The 21,289-nt window shown below is 45.6% G+C and overlaps 1 protein-coding gene across 1 annotated transcript in view; it reads right to left on the bottom strand.

The window, feature by feature from the left end:
• The window catches only part of LOC137642789 (uncharacterized), a 601,025-nt gene that overhangs the window by 536,219 nt on the left and 43,517 nt on the right, over nucleotides 1-21,289 (bottom strand).

Genomic DNA, 21,289 nt, shown 5'->3' with positions numbered 1-21,289 from the left:
GAGAGAGAGAGAGAGAGAGAGAGAGAGAGAGAGAGAGAGAGAGAACTTCCAATACAACTTGACTTTCGGGTTACTTATATATCATATATTAGGATAGGATAGGTTATAAAATGAGAGAGAGAGAGAGAGAGAGAGAGAGAGAGAGAGAGAGAGAAGAGAGAGAGAGAGAGAGAAAAAAAAAACTTCCTATTACAGCTTGACTTTCGTTTTACTTATAGATTAGGATAGGATAGGTTGTAAAATTGGAGAGAGAGAGAGAGAGAGAGAGAGAGAGAGAGAGAGAGAGAGAGAGAGAGAGAGAGAGAGAGAGAGAGAGAGAGAGGGGGGGGGGACTTCCTACGACAACTTGGCAATTGCTAAAACCTCCCGAATCGTGAAATAATTAATCTATGAAAAATTAATGTAATTATGAGGATGTCCCACTAATAGGATACAGAGAGAGAGAGAGAGAGAGAGAGAGAGAGAGAGAGAGAGAGAGAGAGAGAGAGACTTCCTGTATCAACTTGGCAATAAGTAAAACGCCCAGAATCGTGAAATAATTAATCTATGAAAAATTAATGTAATTTTGAGGATGTCCCACTAATAGGAGAGAGAGAGAGAGAGAGAGAGAGAGAGAGAGAGAGAGAGAGAGGAGAGAGAGAGAGAGAGAGAGAGAGAGATAGGCCTTTTGGCGTCAGAAACCAATCAAAAAGTGAGCTCACCCAATTACAGCTAACCAATTTCTGTTTCCCTCGTGAATCAATCATGAGAATGTCAAACAAGGATGGGATAGAATAGAAAAAAAAAAATTTAAGGGCTTTTTTTACAATAGCATTTGATTAAACATTTTAACCCCAAAAATGGCAAATAAATTTAGAAAGAGGGCAAAGAATAGCTCACTCACTACAATTATCAATAATATTAACGAACTAGTTTTTTACAATAGCGTTTGATCAAGCATTTGAACGCCAAAAATGACAAATAAATTAAAAAAAGGGGCAAAGAATAGTTCACTTACTACAATTATTAATATTAACGTACAAGTGTACGTGACCCGTCAAAAATCACGGCTAAATGGCATTTTACAATAGCGTTTGATCAAACATTTTAACCCCAAAAATTACATATATTTTTTTCATAAAAGGCCAAGAATACAGTTCACATACTACTATTATTAATAATGTTAACGTACTAGTGTATGCAACCCGTCAAAAATGACGGCTGAATATTTAGATAAATACGCATACTCACACAGATTCAACCCTACCCACCACCTTCCCCTTTCCTAACTACAAGGCAGTTCCTGCAATTTGTGGGAGATTGTGGTTTCCGAGTGTACCTCTCGAGGTAAACCCCTCTCGCCAGTGTATGACTCCTCGCTCTCCACCTTACCCGAGTACCTGCATCCCGGGGAGACACCGAGTAGTCTTCTATATATATATATATATATATATATATATATATATATATATATATATATATATATAATACATATATACATATATATATATATATATATATATATATATATATATATATATATATATATATATATATATATATATATATATATATATATAGTTATTGTAAGTTAATCTTCCTTGTATAATAAAGAGAAAGTGTCTGGATACATATATATATATATATATATATATATATATATATATATATATATATATATATATATACATATATATATATATATATATATATATATATATATATATATATCCAGATACTTATAAAAGCGAGATTAACTTACAATAAAACGACACGACACTACAAATGCAGCTCAACCCTATCAAAATAAACAAACCGTTCAGTCGACAGAGAAAAACCAGACTGATAACTTAAAAAAAATAACTTATTTACAACTCCAAACCTCAGACCAGCCCTTCTTCCAAGGGAGGCAATAACTGCTCCGATCTCGCGAGTCTGGAGAGCGTTTTTGGCGTTCATAAATACTCGCTCGTGAGGGTTCAATTAGGTTAGACTGGGACTTAAAGGGAAAACCCTTTAATGGAAATTTAGCTGCTATTAATAGAGGGATTACGAAGAAGGCTGTTTGAAGGTGTCGTGTTCGCAATTGCATATATTCAAATGAGGCCTATATACATATATACTACATAGTGCTTTTTATCTTTCTACACGAGTATCTGTCTATCTATCTATCTATCTATCTATCTATATATATATATATATATATATATATATACATATACATAATTATATACATATATACTATATAGTGCTTTCTATCTTTCTACACGAGTATCTATCTATCTATCTATCTATACATATATATATACATATATATATATATATATATATATATATATACATATACATAAATATATATATATATATATATATATATATATATATATATATATACAGTGCGCTCTCTCTCTCTCTCTCTCTCTCTCTCTCTCTCTCTCTCTCTCCTCTCCTCTCTCTCTCTCTCTCTCTCTCTCTCTCTCTCTCTCTCTCTCTATATATATATATATATGTGTGTGTGTGTGTGTGTGTGTAAAATGGTACATCTACCTATCCTCCTATCTATTTATCAAAAAAAAAAATTCACCAGTAAAGACGACACAAAAAGAGAAAAGATAAAAAAAATTGAGAAAAAAACACAATAATAATAATAATAATAATAATAATAATAATAATAATAATAATAACAATAATAATAATAACAATAATAATAATAATAATAATAATAATAATAATATTAATAATAATAATAATAAGTATTCACATGGCACAAACCTCATATTAAACTCAGTGGAATCTCACCCTTAAATGGTACCTTCTCCTAAAGACACGAGTCAAATGTAAACTGTCAATCTTGTATATATAGTTAAAAGATTATAGCCAAGGACAGATTCCTATTTGATGTCTGACCTCGTAAGTATGGATCTGACCTTTGACCCCACTCTCTACACTGGCGCCATTAGTGGATTAAGCAATCCAATTATGTCATCTCTTGTTGATGCAGTTCTTTAGTTATGTTTTTGTTATGCTTTTATTTTGAACAGGCTGAGAGAGAGAGAGAGAGAGAGAGAGAGAGAGAGAGAGAGAGAGAGAGAGAGAGAGAGAGAGAGAGAGAGGGGGAGTACTCCATTATGGAAAAGGCTAACGCACCACAAACAAACAAGAACACTTTTTAAGACAAGGCATAAATCAAAGGCAGAAGCAATATGGTCCTTCCCCAGGACACAGCTAAACTTTGAGAGCCCCTGAAGTGGAGTGGCAGACGGGGGGGGAGGTCAAAATAAGGCACTCTTTGTCAACTGGGCCACTTGCCACCTTAAAGCCACTGGACTGGTTCTCACGTCTTCCTTAGCCCCATACTTTTTTATATAGTTTTAAAGTTACATATTACAGCTATTATTATTATTATTATCTTTATTATTATTATTATTATTATTATTATTATTATTACAAAGAAGTAGGGTTAATAGAATTAAATTTTTCCTTATTTACTTTCCTCACTGGGCTATTTTCCCTATTAGACCCCTAAAGCTTGTAGCATCCGGCTTTTCCAACTAAGGTTGTAGCTTAGCCAATAATAATAATAATAATAATAATAATAATAATAATAATAACAAATAGCTACTCAATATAAAATTATAAAAAAAAAAAAAATTTTACCGAACATATACACGAATCATATATAGATACTTTAAAAAATATTATCACCAATTAAACTTTCAAAACTAATTTGCATATCAATTCATTCTACATAATCTGACGCATTAATTTCCAGTAACGAAACCATGACAATAACAGGCTTCTTTTTAATATTATGGAAAAGAGAAATTCACCTAATCCAAAGAAAAAATATGTATTTTAAACATAAAAAATTATTTAAGCAATAAAAGCACGGCCACCCAAGGCACCATGAATCTCTTTGATGTCCCTGCAATGTTTATCAATATTATTGAAAAGAGAAATACAGCAAAATACAGAGAAAATAACATGTATTTCAACCGTAAAATTAAATTTAGACATAAAAACACGCCCACCCAAGGCACCATACATCCCTTTGACGTCCCTGCGATGTTTATCATATTTCAAGTAAAAGCTACTACTCGTCCCCCCTCCCCCCACAAAAAAAAAAAAAAAAAAAAAAAAAAAAAAAAAAAAAAAAAATAAAAAAGCACCCACGCAACTCTCGGTCTCCAGTCCCCAGCCATTTACATTGGACAATCGACCTTCAGTCTCCTGGCACCTGCGGTCCCCCCTAGGCACACGAGCACGTCGACTTATTATCACTGGGAGTCATCAAGAGCGAGGTAGCTGCTTTGGCATCAGATTGCCTCTTGAGGAGGTTCTGGGAGTCATAATCATTCGCTTCGTGGTGCGACAATGAGTCTCTCAAGATGCACTGAATGGCCTGCGACAATGAGTGTTCTAGGATGCACTGAATGGCCTGCGACAATGTCCCAAGATGCACTGAATGGCCTGCGACAATGTCCCAAGATGCACTGAATGGCCTGCGACAATGTCCCAAGATGCACTGAATGGCCTGCGACAATGAGTGTTCTAGGATGCACTGAATGGCCTGCGACAATGTCCCAAGATGCACTGAATGGCCTGCGACAATGTCCCAAGATGCACTGAATAGCCTGCAACAATGTCCCAAGATGCACTGAATGGCCTGCAACAATGAGTGTCCCAAGATGCACTGAATGCCCTGCGACAATGAGTGTTCTAGGATGCACTGAATGGCCTGCGACAATGTCCCAAGATGCACTGAATGGCCTGCGACAATGTCCCAAGATGCACTGAATGGCCTGCGACAATGTCCCAAGATGCACTGAATGGCCTGCGACAATGAGTGTTCTAGGATGCACTGAATGGCCTGCGACAATGAGTGTTCTAGGATGCACTGAATGGCCTGCGACAATGTCCCAAGATGCACTGAATGGCCTGCGACAATGTCCCAAGATGCACTGAATGGCCTGCGACAATGTCCCAAGATGCACTGAATGGCCTGCGACAATGAGTGTTCTAGGATGCACTGAATGGCCTGCGACAATGTCCCAAGATGCACTGAATGGCCTGCGACAATGTCCCAAGATGCACTGAATGGCCTGCGACAATGAGTGTTCTAGGATGCACTGAATGGCCTGCGACAATGTCCCAAGATGCACTGAATGGCCTGCGACAATGAGTGTTCTAGGATGCACTGAATGGCCTGCGACAATGAGTGTTCTAGGATGCACTGAATGGCCTGCGACAATGTCCCAAGATGCACTGAATGGCCTGCGACAATGTCCCAAGATGCACTGAATGGCCTGCGACAATGAGTGTTCTAGGATGCACTGAATGGCCTGCGACAATGAGTGTTCTAGGATGCACTGAATGGCCTGCGACAATGTCCCAAGATGCACTGAATGGCCTGCGACAATGTCCCAAGATGCACTGAATGGCCTGCGACAATGTCCCAAGATGCACTGAATGGCCTGCGACAATGAGTGTTCTAGGATGCACTGAATGGCCTGCGACAATGTCCCAAGATGCACTGAATGGCCTGCGACAATGAGTGTTCTAGGATGCACTGAATGGCCTGCGACAATGAGTGTTCTAGGATGCACTGAATGGCCTGCGACAATGTCCCAAGATGCACTGAATGGCCTGCGACAATGTCCCAAGATGCACTGAATGGCCTGCGACAATGTCCCAAGATGCACTGAATGGCCTGCGACAATGTCCCAAGATGCACTGAATGGCCTGCGACAATGTCCCAAGATGCACTGAATGGCCTGCGACAATGAGTGTTCTAGGATGCACTGAATGGCCTGCGACAATGTCCCAAGATGCACTGAATGGCCTGCGACAATGAGTGTTCTAGGATGCACTGAATGGCCTGCGACAATGAGTGTTCTAGGATGCACTGAATGGCCTGCGACAATGTCCCAAGATGCACTGAATGGCCTGCGACAATGTCCCAAGATGCACTGAATGGCCTGCGACAATGAGTGTTCTAGGATGCACTGAATGGCCTGCGACAATGTCCCAAGATGCACTGAATGGCCTGCGACAATGTCCCAAGATGCACTGAATGGCCTGCGACAATGTCCCAAGATGCACTGAATGGCCTGCGACAATGAGTGTTCTAGGATGCACTGAATGGCCTGCGACAATGTCCCAAGATGCACTGAATGGCCTGCGACAATGTCCCAAGATGCACTGAATGGCCTGCGACAATGTCCCAAGATGCACTGAATGGCCTGCGACAATGTCCCAAGATGCACTGAATGGCCTGCGACAATGTCCCAAGATGCACTGAATGGCCTGCGACAATGAGTGTTCTAGGATGCACTGAATGGCCTGCGACAATGTCCCAAGATGCACTGAATGGCCTGCGACAATGAGTGTTCTAGGATGCACTGAATGGCCTGCGACAATGAGTGTTCTAGGATGCACTGAATGGCCTGCGACAATGTCCCAAGATGCACTGAATGGCCTGCGACAATGTCCCAAGATGCACTGAATGGCCTGCGACAATGTCCCAAGATGCACTGAATGGCCTGCGACAATGAGTGTTCTAGGATGCACTGAATGGCCTGCGACAATGTCCCAAGATGCACTGAATGGCCTGCGACAATGTCCCAAGATGCACTGAATGGCCTGCGACAATGTCCCAAGATGCACTGAATGGCCTGCGACAATGTCCCAAGATGCACTGAATGGCCTGCGACAATGTCCCAAGATGCACTGAATGGCCAGCGACAATGAGTGTTCTAGGATGCACTGAATGGCCTGCGACAATGTCCCAAGATGCACTGAATGGCCTGCGACAATGAGTGTTCTAGGATGCACTGAATGGCCTGCGACAATGTCCCAAGATGCACTGAATGGCCTGCGACAATGTCCCAAGATGCACTGAATGGCCTGCGACAATGAGTGTTCTAGGATGCACTGAATGGCCTGCGACAATGTCCCAAGATGCACTGAATGGCCTGCGACAATGAGTGTTCTAGGATGCACTGAATGGCCTGCGACAATGTCCCAAGATGCACTGAATGGCCTGCGACAATGTCCCAAGATGCACTGAATGGCCTGCGACAATGAGTGTCCCAGGATGCACTGAATGGCCTGCGACAATGTCCCAAGATGCACTGAATGGCCTGCGACAATGAGTGTTCTAGGATGCACTGAATGGCCTGCGACAATGTCCCAAGATGCACTGAATGGCCTGCGACATTGAGTGTCCCAGGATGCACTGAGTGGCCTGCGACAATGTCCCAAGATGCACTGAATGGCCTGCGACATTGAGTGTCCCAGGATGCACTGAATGGCCTGCGACAATGTCCCAAGATGCACTGAATGGCCTGCGACAATGTCCCAAGATGCACTAAATGGCCTGCGACGTTGAGTGTCCCAAGATGCACTGAATGGCCTGCGACAATGTCCCAAGATACACTGAATGGTCTACGACAATGTCCCAAGATACACTGAATAGCCTGCGACAATGTCCCAAGATGCACTGGATGGCCTGCGACAATGTCCCAAGATGCACTGAATGGCTTGCGACAATGAGTGTCCCAAGATGCACTGAATGGCCTGCGACGTTCAGTGTCCCAAGATGCACTGAATGGCCTGCGACAATGTCCCAAGATGCACTGAATGGCCTGCGACAATGTCCCAAGATGCACTGAATGGCCTGCGACAATGTCCCAAGATGCACTGAATGGCCTGCAACAATGAGTGTCCCAAGATGCACTGAATGGCCTGTGACAATGTCCCAAGATGCACTGAATGGCCTGCGACAATGAGTGTCCCAAGATGCACTGAATGGCCTGCGACAATTAGTGTCCCAAGATGCACTGAATGGCCTGCGACAATGAGTGTCCCAAGATGCACTGAATGGCCTGCGACAATGAGTGTCCCAAGATGCACTGAATGGCCTGTGACGTTCAGTGTCCCAAGATGCACTGAATGGCCTGCGACAATGAGTGTCCCAAGATGCACTGAATGGCCTGCGACGTTCAGTGTCCCAAGATGCACTGAATGGCCTGCGACAATGTCCCAAGATGCACTGAATGGCCTGCGACAATGTCCCAAGATGCACTGAATGGCCTGCGACAATGTCCCAAGATGCACTGAATGGCCTGCAACAATGTCCCAAGATGCACTGAATGGCCTGCAACAATGTCCCAAGATGCACTGAATGGCCTGCGACAATGAGTGTCCCAAGATGCACTGAATGGCCAGCGACGTTCAGTGTCCCAAGATGCACTGAATGGCCTGCGACAATGAGTGTCCCAAGATGCACTGAATGCCCTGCGACGTTCAGTGTCCCAAGATGCACTGAATGGCCTGCGACAATGAGTGTCCCAAGATGCACTGAATGGCCTGCGACAATGAGTGTCCCAAGATGCACTGAATGGCCTGCGACGTTCAGTGTCCCAAGATGCACTGAATGGCCTGCGACAATGTCCCAAGATGCACTGAATGGCCTGCGACAATGTCCCAAGATGCACTGAATGGCCTGCGACAATGTCCCAAGATGCACTGAATGGCCTGCAACAATGTCCCAAGATGCACTGAATGGCCTGCGACAATGAGTGTCCCAAGATGCACTGAATGGCCTGCGACAATGTCCCAAGATGCACTGAATGGCCTGCGACAATGTCCCAAGATGCACTGAATGGCCTGCAACAATGTCCCAAGATGCACTGAATGGCCTGCAACAATGAGTGTCCCAAGATGCACTGAATGGCCTGCGACAATGTCCCAAGATGCACTGAATGGCCTGCGACAATGTCCCAAGATGCACTGAATGGCCTGCGACAATGAGTGTCCCAAGAAGCACTGAATGGCTTGCGACAATGAGTGTCCCAAGATGCACTGAATGGCTTGCGACAATGAGTGTCCCAAGATGCACTGAATGGCTTGCGACAATGAGTGTCCCAAGATGCACTGAATGGCTTGCGACAATGAGTGTCCCAAGATGCACTGAATGGCCTGCGACAATGTCCCAAGATGCACTGAATGGCCTGCGACAATGAGTGTCCCAAGATGCACTGAATGGCCTGCGACAATGTCCCAAGATGCACTGAATGGCCTGCGACAATGAGTGTCCCAAGATGCACTGAATGGCCTGCGACAATGTCCCAAGATGCACTGAATGGCCTGCGACAATGTCCCAAGATGCACTGAATGGCCTGCGACAATGAGTGTCCCAAGATGCACTGAATGGCCTGCGACAATGTCCCAAGATGCACTGAATGGCCTGCGACAATGTCCCAAGATGCACTGAATGGCTTGCGACAATGAGTGTCCCAAGATGCACTGAATGGCCTGCGACAATGTCCCAAGATGCACTGAATGGCCTGCGACAATGTCCCAAGATGCACTGAATGGCCTGCGACAATGTCCCAAGATGCACTGAATGGCCTGCGACAATGTCCCAAGATGCACTGAATGGCTTGCGACAATGAGTGTCCCAAGATGCACTGAATGGCTTGCGACAATGAGTGTCCCAAGATGCACTGAATGGCTTGCGACAATGAGTGTCCCAAGATGCACTGAATGGCCTGCGACAATGAGTGTCCCAAGATGCACTGAATGGCCTGCGACAATGTCCCAAGATGCACTGAATGGCCTGCGACAATGTCCCAAGATGCACTGAATGGCCTGCGACAATGTCCCAAGATGCACTGAATGGCTTGCGACAATGAGTGTCCCAAGATGCACTGAATGGCCTGCGACAATGTCCCAAGATGCACTGAATGGCCTGCGACAATGTCCCAAGATGCACTGAATGGCTTGCGACAATGAGTGTCCCAAGATGCACTGAATGGCTTGCGACAATGAGTGTCCCAAGATGCACTGAATGGCTTGCGACAATGAGTGTCCCAAGATGCACTGAATGGCTTGCGACAATGAGTGTCCCAAGATGCACTGAATGGCTTGCGACAATGAGTGTCCCAAGATGCACTGAATGGCCTGCGACAATGTCCCAAGATGCACTGAATGGCCTGCGACAATGAGTGTCCCAAGATGCACTGAATGGCCTGCGACAATGTCCCAAGATGCACTGAATGGCCTGCGACAATGAGTGTCCCAAGATGCACTGAATGGCCTGCGACAATGTCCCAAGATGCACTGAATGGCCTGCGACAATGTCCCAAGATGCACTGAATGGCTTGCGACAATGAGTGTCCCAAGATGCACTGAATGGCCTGCGACAATGTCCCAAGATGCACTGAATGGCCTGCGACAATGTCCCAAGATGCACTGAATGGCTTGCGACAATGAGTGTCCCAAGATGCACTGAATGGCTTGCGACAATGAGTGTCCCAAGATGCACTGAATGGCTTGCGACAATGAGTGTCCCAAGATGCACTGAATGGCCTGCGACAATGAGTGTCCCAAGATGCACTGAATGGCCTGCGACAATGTCCCAAGATGCACTGAATGGCCTGCGACAATGTCCCAAGATGCACTGAATGGCTTGCGACAATGAGTGTCCCAAGATGCACTGAATGGCCTGCGACAATGAGTGTCCCAAGATGCACTGAATGGCCTGCAACAATGAGTGTCCCAAGATGCACTGAATGGCCTTCGACAATGAGTGTCCCAAGATGCACTGAATGGCCTGCGACAATGAGTGTCCCAAGATGCACTGAATGGCCTGCGACGTTCAGTGTCCCAAGATGCACTGAATGGCCTGCGACAATGAGTGTCCCAAGATGCACTGAATGGCCTGCGACAATGAGTGTCCCAAGATGCACTGAATGGCCTGCAACAATGTCCCAAGATGCACTGAATGGCCTGCGACAATGAGTGTCCCAAGATGCACTGAATGGCCTGCGACAATGTCCCAAGATGCACTGAATGGCCTGCGACAATGTCCCAAGATGCACTGAATGGCCTGCAACAATGTCCCAAGATGCACTGAATGGCCTGCAACAATGAGTGTCCCAAGATGCACTGAATGGCCTGCGACAATGTCCCAAGATGCACTGAATGGCCTGCGACAATGTCCCAAGATGCACTGAATGGCCTGCGACAATGAGTGTCCCAAGATGCACTGAATGGCTTGCGACAATGAGTGTCCCAAGATGCACTGAATGGCTTGCGACAATGAGTGTCCCAAGATGCACTGAATGGCCTGCGACAATGAGTGTCCCAAGATGCACTGAATGGCCTGCGACAATGTCCCAAGATGCACTGAATGGCCTGCGACAATGTCCCAAGATGCACTGAATGGCCTGCGACAATGTCCCAAGATGCACTGAATGGCTTGCGACAATGAGTGTCCCAAGATGCACTGAATGGCCTGCGACAATGTCCCAAGATGCACTGAATGGCCTGCGACAATGTCCCAAGATGCACTGAATGGCTTGCGACAATGAGTGTCCCAAGATGCACTGAATGGCTTGCGACAATGAGTGTCCCAAGATGCACTGAATGGCTTGCGACAATGAGTGTCCCAAGATGCACTGAATGGCTTGCGACAATGAGTGTCCCAAGATGCACTGAATGGCCTGCGACAATGTCCCAAGATGCACTGAATGGCCTGCGACAATGAGTGTCCCAAGATGCACTGAATGGCCTGCGACAATGTCCCAAGATGCACTGAATGGCCTGCGACAATGAGTGTCCCAAGATGCACTGAATGGCCTGCGACAATGTCCCAAGATGCACTGAATGGCCTGCGACAATGTCCCAAGATGCACTGAATGGCTTGCGACAATGAGTGTCCCAAGATGCACTGAATGGCCTGCGACAATGTCCCAAGATGCACTGAATGGCCTGCGACAATGTCCCAAGATGCACTGAATGGCTTGCGACAATGAGTGTCCCAAGATGCACTGAATGGCTTGCGACAATGAGTGTCCCAAGATGCACTGAATGGCTTGCGACAATGAGTGTCCCAAGATGCACTGAATGGCCTGCGACAATGAGTGTCCCAAGATGCACTGAATGGCCTGCGACAATGTCCCAAGATGCACTGAATGGCCTGCGACAATGTCCCAAGATGCACTGAATGGCTTGCGACAATGAGTGTCCCAAGATGCACTGAATGGCTTGCGACAATGAGTGTCCCAAGATGCACTGAATGGCCTGCGACAATGAGTGTCCCAAGATGCACTGAATGGCCTGCAACAATGAGTGTCCCAAGATGCACTGAATGGCCTGCGACAATGAGTGTCCCAAGATGCACTGAATGGCCTGCGACAATGAGTGTCCCAAGATGCACTGAATGGCCTGCGACGTTCAGTGTCCCAAGATGCACTGAATGGCCTGCGACAATGAGTGTCCCAAGATGCACTGAATGGCCTGCGACAATGAGTGTCCCAAGATGCACTGAATGGCCTGCGACGTTCAGTGTCCCAAGATGCACTGAATGGCCTGCGACGTTCAGTGTCCCAAGATGCACTGAATGGCCTGCGACAATGAGTGTCCCAAGATGCACTGAATGGCCTGCGACAATGAGTGTCCCAAGATGCACTGAATGGCCTGCGACGTTCAGTGTCCCAAGATGCACTGAATGGCCTGCGACAATGTCCCAAGATGCACTGAATGGCCTGCGACAATGTCCCAAGATACACTGAATGGCCTGCGACAATGAGTGTCCCAAGATGCACTGAATGGCCTGCGACAATGAGTGTCCCAAGATGCACTGAATGGCCTGCAACAATGAGTGTCCCAAGATGCACTGAATGGCTTGCGACAATGAGTGTCCCAAGATGCACTGAATGGCCTGCGACAATGTCCCAAGATGCACTGAATGGCCTGCGACAATGTCCCAAGATGCACTGAATGGCTTGCGACAATGAGTGTCCCAAGATGCACTGAATGGCTTGCGACAATGAGTGTCCCAAGATGCACTGAATGGCTTGCGACAATGAGTGTCCCAAGATGCACTGAATGGCTTGCGACAATGAGTGTCCCAAGATGCACTGAATGGCTTGCGACAATGAGTGTCCCAAGATGCACTGAATGGCCTGCGACAATGTCCCAAGATGCACTGAATGGCCTGCGACAATGAGTGTCCCAAGATGCACTGAATGGCCTGCGACAATGTCCCAAGATGCACTGAATGGCCTGCGACAATGAGTGTCCCAAGATGCACTGAATGGCCTGCGACAATGTCCCAAGATGCACTGAATGGCCTGCGACAATGTCCCAAGATGCACTGAATGGCTTGCGACAATGAGTGTCCCAAGATGCACTGAATGGCCTGCGACAATGTCCCAAGATGCACTGAATGGCCTGCGACAATGTCCCAAGATGCACTGAATGGCTTGCGACAATGAGTGTCCCAAGATGCACTGAATGGCTTGCGACAATGAGTGTCCCAAGATGCACTGAATGGCTTGCGACAATGAGTGTCCCAAGATGCACTGAATGGCCTGCGACAATGAGTGTCCCAAGATGCACTGAATGGCCTGCGACAATGTCCCAAGATGCACTGAATGGCCTGCGACAATGTCCCAAGATGCACTGAATGGCTTGCGACAATGAGTGTCCCAAGATGCACTGAATGGCCTGCGACAATGAGTGTCCCAAGATGCACTGAATGGCCTGCAACAATGAGTGTCCCAAGATGCACTGAATGGCCTGCGACAATGAGTGTCCCAAGATGCACTGAATGGCCTGCGACAATGAGTGTCCCAAGATGCACTGAATGGCCTGCGACGTTCAGTGTCCCAAGATGCACTGAATGGCCTGCGACAATGAGTGTCCCAAGATGCACTGAATGGCCTGCGACAATGAGTGTCCCAAGATGCACTGAATGGCCTGCAACAATGTCCCAAGATGCACTGAATGGCCTGCGACAATGAGTGTCCCAAGATGCACTGAATGGCCTGCGACAATGTCCCAAGATGCACTGAATGGCCTGCGACAATGTCCCAAGATGCACTGAATGGCCTGCAACAATGTCCCAAGATGCACTGAATGGCCTGCAACAATGAGTGTCCCAAGATGCACTGAATGGCCTGCGACAATGTCCCAAGATGCACTGAATGGCCTGCGACAATGTCCCAAGATGCACTGAATGGCCTGCGACAATGAGTGTCCCAAGATGCACTGAATGGCTTGCGACAATGAGTGTCCCAAGATGCACTGAATGGCTTGCGACAATGAGTGTCCCAAGATGCACTGAATGGCCTGCGACAATGTCCCAAGATGCACTGAATGGCCTGCGACAATGAGTGTCCCAAGATGCACTGAATGGCCTGCGACAATGTCCCAAGATGCACTGAATGGCCTGCGACAATGAGTGTCCCAAGATGCACTGAATGGCCTGCGACAATGTCCCAAGATGCACTGAATGGCTTGCGACAATGAGTGTCCCAAGATGCACTGAATGGCTTGCGACAATGAGTGTCCCAAGATGCACTGAATGGCCTGCGACAATGTCCCAAGATGCACTGAATGGCCTGCGACAATGTCCCAAGATGCACTGAATGGCCTGCGACAATGTCCCAAGATGCACTGAATGGCCTGCGACAATGTCCCAAGATGCACTGAATGGCTTGCGACAATGAGTGTCCCAAGATGCACTGAATGGCCTGCGACAATGAGTGTCCCAAGATGCACTGAATGGCTTGCGACAATGAGTGTCCCAAGATGCACTGAATGGCCTGCGACAATGAGTGTCCCAAGATGCACTGAATGGCCTGCGACAATGTCCCAAGATGCACTGAATGGCCTGCGACAATGTCCCAAGATGCACTGAATGGCCTGCGACAATGTCCCAAGATGCACTGAATGGCTTGCGACAATGAGTGTCCCAAGATGCACTGAATGGCCTGCGACAATGTCCCAAGATGCACTGAATGGCCTGCGACAATGTCCCAAGATGCACTGAATGGCTTGCGACAATGAGTGTCCCAAGATGCACTGAATGGCTTGCGACAATGAGTGTCCCAAGATGCACTGAATGGCTTGCGACAATGAGTGTCCCAAGATGCACTGAATGGCTTGCGACAATGAGTGTCCCAAGATGCACTGAATGGCCTGCGACAATGTCCCAAGATGCACTGAATGGCCTGCGACAATGAGTGTCCCAAGATGCACTGAATGGCCTGCGACAATGTCCCAAGATGCACTGAATGGCCTGCGACAATGAGTGTCCCAAGATGCACTGAATGGCCTGCGACAATGTCCCAAGATGCACTGAATGGCCTGCGACAATGTCCCAAGATGCACTGAATGGCTTGCGACAATGAGTGTCCCAAGATGCACTGAATGGCCTGCGACAATGTCCCAAGATGCACTGAATGGCCTGCGACAATGTCCCAAGATGCACTGAATGGCTTGCGACAATGAGTGTCCCAAGATGCACTGAATGGCCTGCGACAATGAGTGTCCCAAGATGCACTGAATGGCTTGCGACAATGAGTGTCCCAAGATGCACTGAATGGCCTGCGACAATGAGTGTCCCAAGATGCACTGAATGGCCTGCGACAATGAGTGTCCCAAGATGCACTGAATGGCCTGCGACAATGAGTGTCCCAAGATGCACTGAATGGCCTGCGACAATGAGTGTCCCAAGATGCACTGAATGGCCTGCGACAATGAGTGTCCCAAGATGCACTGAATGGCCTGCGACAATGAGTGTCCCAAGATGCACTGAATGGCCTGCGACAATGAGTGTCCCAAGATGCACTGAATGGCCTGCGACAATGAGTGTCCCAAGATGCACTGAATGGCCTGCGACAATGAGTGTCCCAAGATGCACTGAATGGCCTGCGACGTTCAGTGTCCCAAGATGCACTGAATGGCCTGCGACAATGAGTGTCCCAAGATGCACTGAATGGCCTGCGACAATGAGTGTCCCAAGATGCACTGAATGGCCTGCGACGTTCAGTGTCCCAAGATGCACTGAATGGCCTGCGACGAGTGTCCCAAGATGCACTGAATGGCCTGCGACAATGAGTGTCCCAAGATGCACTGAATGGCCTGCGACAATGAGTGTCCCAAGATGCACTGAATGGCCTGCGACGTTCAGTGTCCCAAGATGCACTGAATGGCCTGCGACAATGAGTGTCCCAAGATGCACTGAATGGCCTGCGACAATGTCCCAAGATGCACTGAATGGCCTGCGACAATGAGTGTCCCAAGATGCACTGAATGGCCTGCGACAATGAGTGTCCCAAGATGCACTGAATGGCCTGCGACAATGAGTGTCCCAAGATGCACTGAATGGCCTGCGACAATGAGTGTCCCAAGATGCACTGAATGGCCTGCGACAATGAGTGTCCCAAGGTGCACTGAATGGCCTGCGACAATGAGTGTCCCAAGATGCACTGAATGGCCTGCGACGTTCAGTGTCCCAAGGTGCACTGAATGGCCTGCGACAATGAGTGTCCCAAGATGCACTGAATGGCCTGCGACGTTCAGTGTCCCAAGGTGCACTGAATGGCCTGCGACAATGAGTGTCCCAAGATGCACTGAATGGCCTGCGACGTTCAGTGTCCCAAGGTGCACTGAATGGCCTGCGACAATGAGTGTCCCAAGATGCACTGAATGGCCTGCGATGTTCAGTGTCCCAAGGGGCACTGAATGGCCTGCGACAATGAGTGTCCCAAGATGCACTGAATGGCCTGCGACAATGAGTGTCCCAAGGCACTGAATGGCCTGCGAACAATGAGTGTCCCAAGATGCACTGAATGGCCTGCGACAATGAGTGTCCCAAGGATGCACTGAATGGCCTGCGACAATGAGTGTCCCAAGGTGCACTGAATGGCCTGCAACAATGAGTGTCCCAAGATGCACTGAATGGCCTGCGACAATGTTCCAGGATGCACTGAATGGCCTGCGACAATGAGTGTCCCAAGGTGCACTGAATGGCCTGCGACAATGAGTGTCCCAAGATGCACTGAATGGCCTGCGACGTTCAGTGTCCCAAGATGCACTGAATGGCCTGCGACAATGAGTGTCCCAAGGTGCACTGAATGGCCTGCGACAATGAGTGTCCCAAGATGCACTGAATGGCCTGCGACAATGAGTGTCCCAAGATGCACTGAATGGCCTGCGACGTTCAGTGTCCCAAGGGCACTGAATGGCCTGCGACAATGAGTGTCCCAAGATGCACTGAATGGCCTGCGACGTTCAGTGTCCCAAGATGCACTGAATGGCCTGCGACGTTCAGTGTCCCAAGATGCACTGAATGGCCTGCGACAATGTGTCCCAAGATGCACTGAATGGCCTGCGACAATGAGTGTCCCAAGATGCACTGAATGGCCTGCGACAATGAGTGTCCCAAGATGCACTGAATGGCCTGCGACGTTCAGTGTCCCAAGGTGCACTGAATGGCCTGCGACAATGAGTGTCCCAAGATGCACTGAATGGCCTGCGACGTTCAGTGTCCCAAGGATGCACTGAATGGCCTGCGACAATGAGTGTCCCAAGATGCACTGAATGGCCTGCGACGTTCAGTGTCCCAAGGTGCACTGAATGGCCTGCGACAATGAGTGTCCCAAGATGCACTGAATGGCCTGCGACGTTCAGTGTCCCAAGGGGCACTGAATGGCCTGCGACAATGAGTGTCCCAAGATGCACTGAATGGCCTGCGACGTTCAGTGTCCCAAGGGCACTGAATGGCCTGCGACAATGAGTGTCCCAAGATGCACTGAATGGCCTGCGACGTTCAGTGTCCCAAGATGCACTGAATGGCCTGCGACGTTCAGTGTCCCAAGATGCACTGAATGGCCTGCGACAATGTGTCCCAAGATGCACTGAATGGCCTGCGACAATGAGTGTCCCAAGATGCACTGAATGGCCTGCGACGTTCAGTGTCCCAAGATGCACTGAATGGCCTGCGACGAGTGTCCCAAGGTGCACTGAATGGCCTGCGACAATGAGTGTCCCAAGATGCACTGAATGGCCTGCAACAATGAGTGTCCCAAGATGCACTGAATGGCCTGCGACGTTCAGTGTCCCAAGGGCACTGAATGGCCTGCGACAATGAGTGTCCCAAGATGCACTGAATGGCCTGCGACGTTCAGTGTCCCAAGGTGCACTGAATGGCCTGCACAATGAGTGTCCCAAGATGCACTGAATGGCCTGCGACAATGTTCCAGATGCACTGAATGGCCTGCGACAATGAGTGTCCCTGGATGTACTGAATGGCCTGCGACAATGAGTGTTCCAACTCCAAAGATGCACCGGATTGCCTGCAATATTTAAGCTCAATTTCGATGATCCTTTTACATCAGCTTCCACTAGACATCCGAAACTCGAGATTTTGAGGCTTTCAAGAATAAACTGAGGGATTTCTTGTTTTCTAAGTGCTTCGATAATGTGGGGTGGACAACAAACGTGCAATATGCTGTGTGAAATGTTGAATGGCTGGCAATGTATACGGTAAGATGGATGCAAAGGTCCTGTAGAGAGTACGGTTCCCCTGCAGTATAGGACCAGAAGGGCAGTCCTTAAAGTAAAGTGGTTATGATGATGATGAGGATGATGAATTTTCCCAGAATATCAATTCCCTTAAATGAAGGATACAGCTATAACTAGAGGGGCACTCAGTAGAGCACAGACCTCCGCCGCAGCAGCTTATTTCTCGACCTTGACCTTTGACCTTAACATGTATCAATTGGCGTGTATTTTCATACACTCGAATATGAAGCAAGTTTGAAGTCTCTGTGACAACGATATCCAAACTTATGGCTGATTACGCGAGTTGTACATTTTGCTTGACCGTGACCTTGACCTTTGACCTTAACCTCCCAAAATTTAATAATTTCCATCTTTACATAACAGTTAATCCCTGCAAGTTGAATTACTCTACGATTAAAACTGTGACCAGGAAGCTGTTCACAAACAAACACACAAACATGGGGTAAAACATAACCTCCTTCCACCTTCGTTGGCGGAGGTAACTAAACTGAAACCAACTTCGAATCAATATTATGATTTCAACTGAGGTCTGTCTTTTATTACTGCTGAACTTAACCCGCGCTGTTGGGCGTGTATTGTTTGGCTTGCTCCCTTAAGGAGAGCAATTCGCTATTAGAAGGACAGGGAGATGACTTGACGGTGTCCATAATGACATTCTGAGACTTGCGAAAACACTCCTTGCTGAAGCTTTGCAATATAAGAGGTTAAACGATTGATTGATTGAATACTATCTAGCATGACAATTGTCTGAGTCATTGAAGTCAATAGGTAACTACTATTGTATATATATATATATATATATATATATATATATATATATATATATATACATATATATATATATATATATATACTGTATTATTCTACGACACTTCTATTAGAAAGTTCAAGGATTTACCCAACACCTAATCACAACCATCTTCTAAGCATTCATGACTCTTAAGACCTAAGACAAAACTTACAGGTATTAATATAAAATCTTACAAAAAAATCATGGAAATTTATTTGGACTCGAGACCGGGATGAGACCGAGCCTTCTCTTTTATCCGGATTCGAGACTGGGTCTCCGCATGTCTCCACCGAAGGAATGTAACTTATTAAGAGGAAGAGGATAAGGTTTATATTGAGAATCAGGAAAAAAGCAGAGAATTAGTAGAAACACGGAGAAGAGAAATGAGAGAAGAAAATGAAAAAAGATGATATAAACCACCATAATGTGAACGTCCCTCTACACTAAGAGCTACCAAAAGCTTAGACTCAAAACGAAGAGGAAAATTAAAAAGGGGAAGAATAAACCCCGTTTGCATTACAGTTGTTGCAATTTGCTCCGGTGAAATGTATTGTGTGATCTCGAGCCTAAACAAATCCGGCATTATTATGTCTTCGTTTACTCATTAAACATCGCAGCTCTGCAGCCACAAAAGACTCGGTCTCGTACAAGGGGTTTTTTTTAATGCAGTGATGGCACGTCGCACCCACCACCAAAGACCAAGGACACACTTGCTCGTTCTTGGTGTGCAAACGTGCGCAGCATACTTGGCTTTTGGGGAGCAGTGCCTTGAATATATATATATATATATATATATATATATATATATATATATATATATATATATATATATATATATATATATATATAATCACATAAGGAATTGCATAAGATGACAGATTTTAATAGAGGGAGCAGAAATGTAGGATTGAAAATGAATATGAGTAAAACTATAGTAATATAATCAAGTGAGGAATTGCAAAAGCTAATAGATTTCAAGAGGGAAAGCAGAAATGTAGGACTGATAATGAATATGAGTAAAACTATAATTATATAATCATGTGAGGAATTGCTAAAGATGATTGCTTTTAATAAAGCAGAAATGTAAGACTGAAAATGAATATGAGTAAAACTACAGTTACGAAATCACGCGAGGAATTACAAAAGATGAGAGATTTTAATAGAGAAATAAAAAATGTTGGGCTGAAAATGAATGAATAAAACTTAAATTATATAATCAAGTGTAGAATTGCAAAAGATGATAGAATTTGATAGAGAAAGCAGAAATGTAGGACTGAAAATGAATATGAGTAAAACTAAAGTAATATAATCACGTGAGTAATTGCAAAAGAGGATAGCTTTTAATAAGAGAAAGTGGAAATGTAGGACTTTTTGAAAAGGAATATGAGTAAAACTATAATAATATAATCACGTGAGGAATTGCAAAAGAGGATAGCTTTTAATAAAGCAGAAATGTAAGACTGAAAATGAATATGAGTAAAACTATAGTTATGAAATCACTTAAGGAATTGCGAAACATGATATATTTTAATAGAGAAAGCAGAAATGTAGGACTGAAAATGATTATGAGTAAAACTAAAGTAATATAATCACGTGAGGAATTGCAAAAGATGATAGCTTTTAATAAAGCGGAAATGTAAGACAGAAAATGAATATGAGTAAAACTATAACAATAAAATCACGAGAGGAATTGCAAAAGATGATAGATTTTAATAAAGCAGAAATGTAGGACTGAAAATAAATATATATGAGTAAAGCTAAGATAATGTTCACTGAAAATACAGAGCGAAAACCAATAAGGGTCCTGGTCGAACCTCTAGAGATTGTTAATGAATATATATATATATATATATATATATATATATATATATATATATATATATATATATATAAATTTATATATATATATATATATATATACATATATATATATATATATATATATATATATATATATATATATATATATATATATATGTGTGTGTGTGTGTGTGTGTGTGCTCGCGCGCGTTTTGAACATTTAATCATTACAATATATTAAACAAAAATCATACTTTCCCATCCTAAAGTGAAATGTCATCTTGTGAAAAAATACAAAAGGACTCCATATCCTCACACCGTGTCATGGCGTGAGGT

The sequence above is a fragment of the Palaemon carinicauda genome, chromosome 6 (genome assembly GCF_036898095.1).
Source record: "Palaemon carinicauda isolate YSFRI2023 chromosome 6, ASM3689809v2, whole genome shotgun sequence".
NCBI classification, from domain to species: domain Eukaryota; kingdom Metazoa; phylum Arthropoda; class Malacostraca; order Decapoda; family Palaemonidae; genus Palaemon; species Palaemon carinicauda.
Note: the sequence above shows the minus strand (reverse complement) of the source record. Positions and strands in the feature narration are given on the sequence as shown.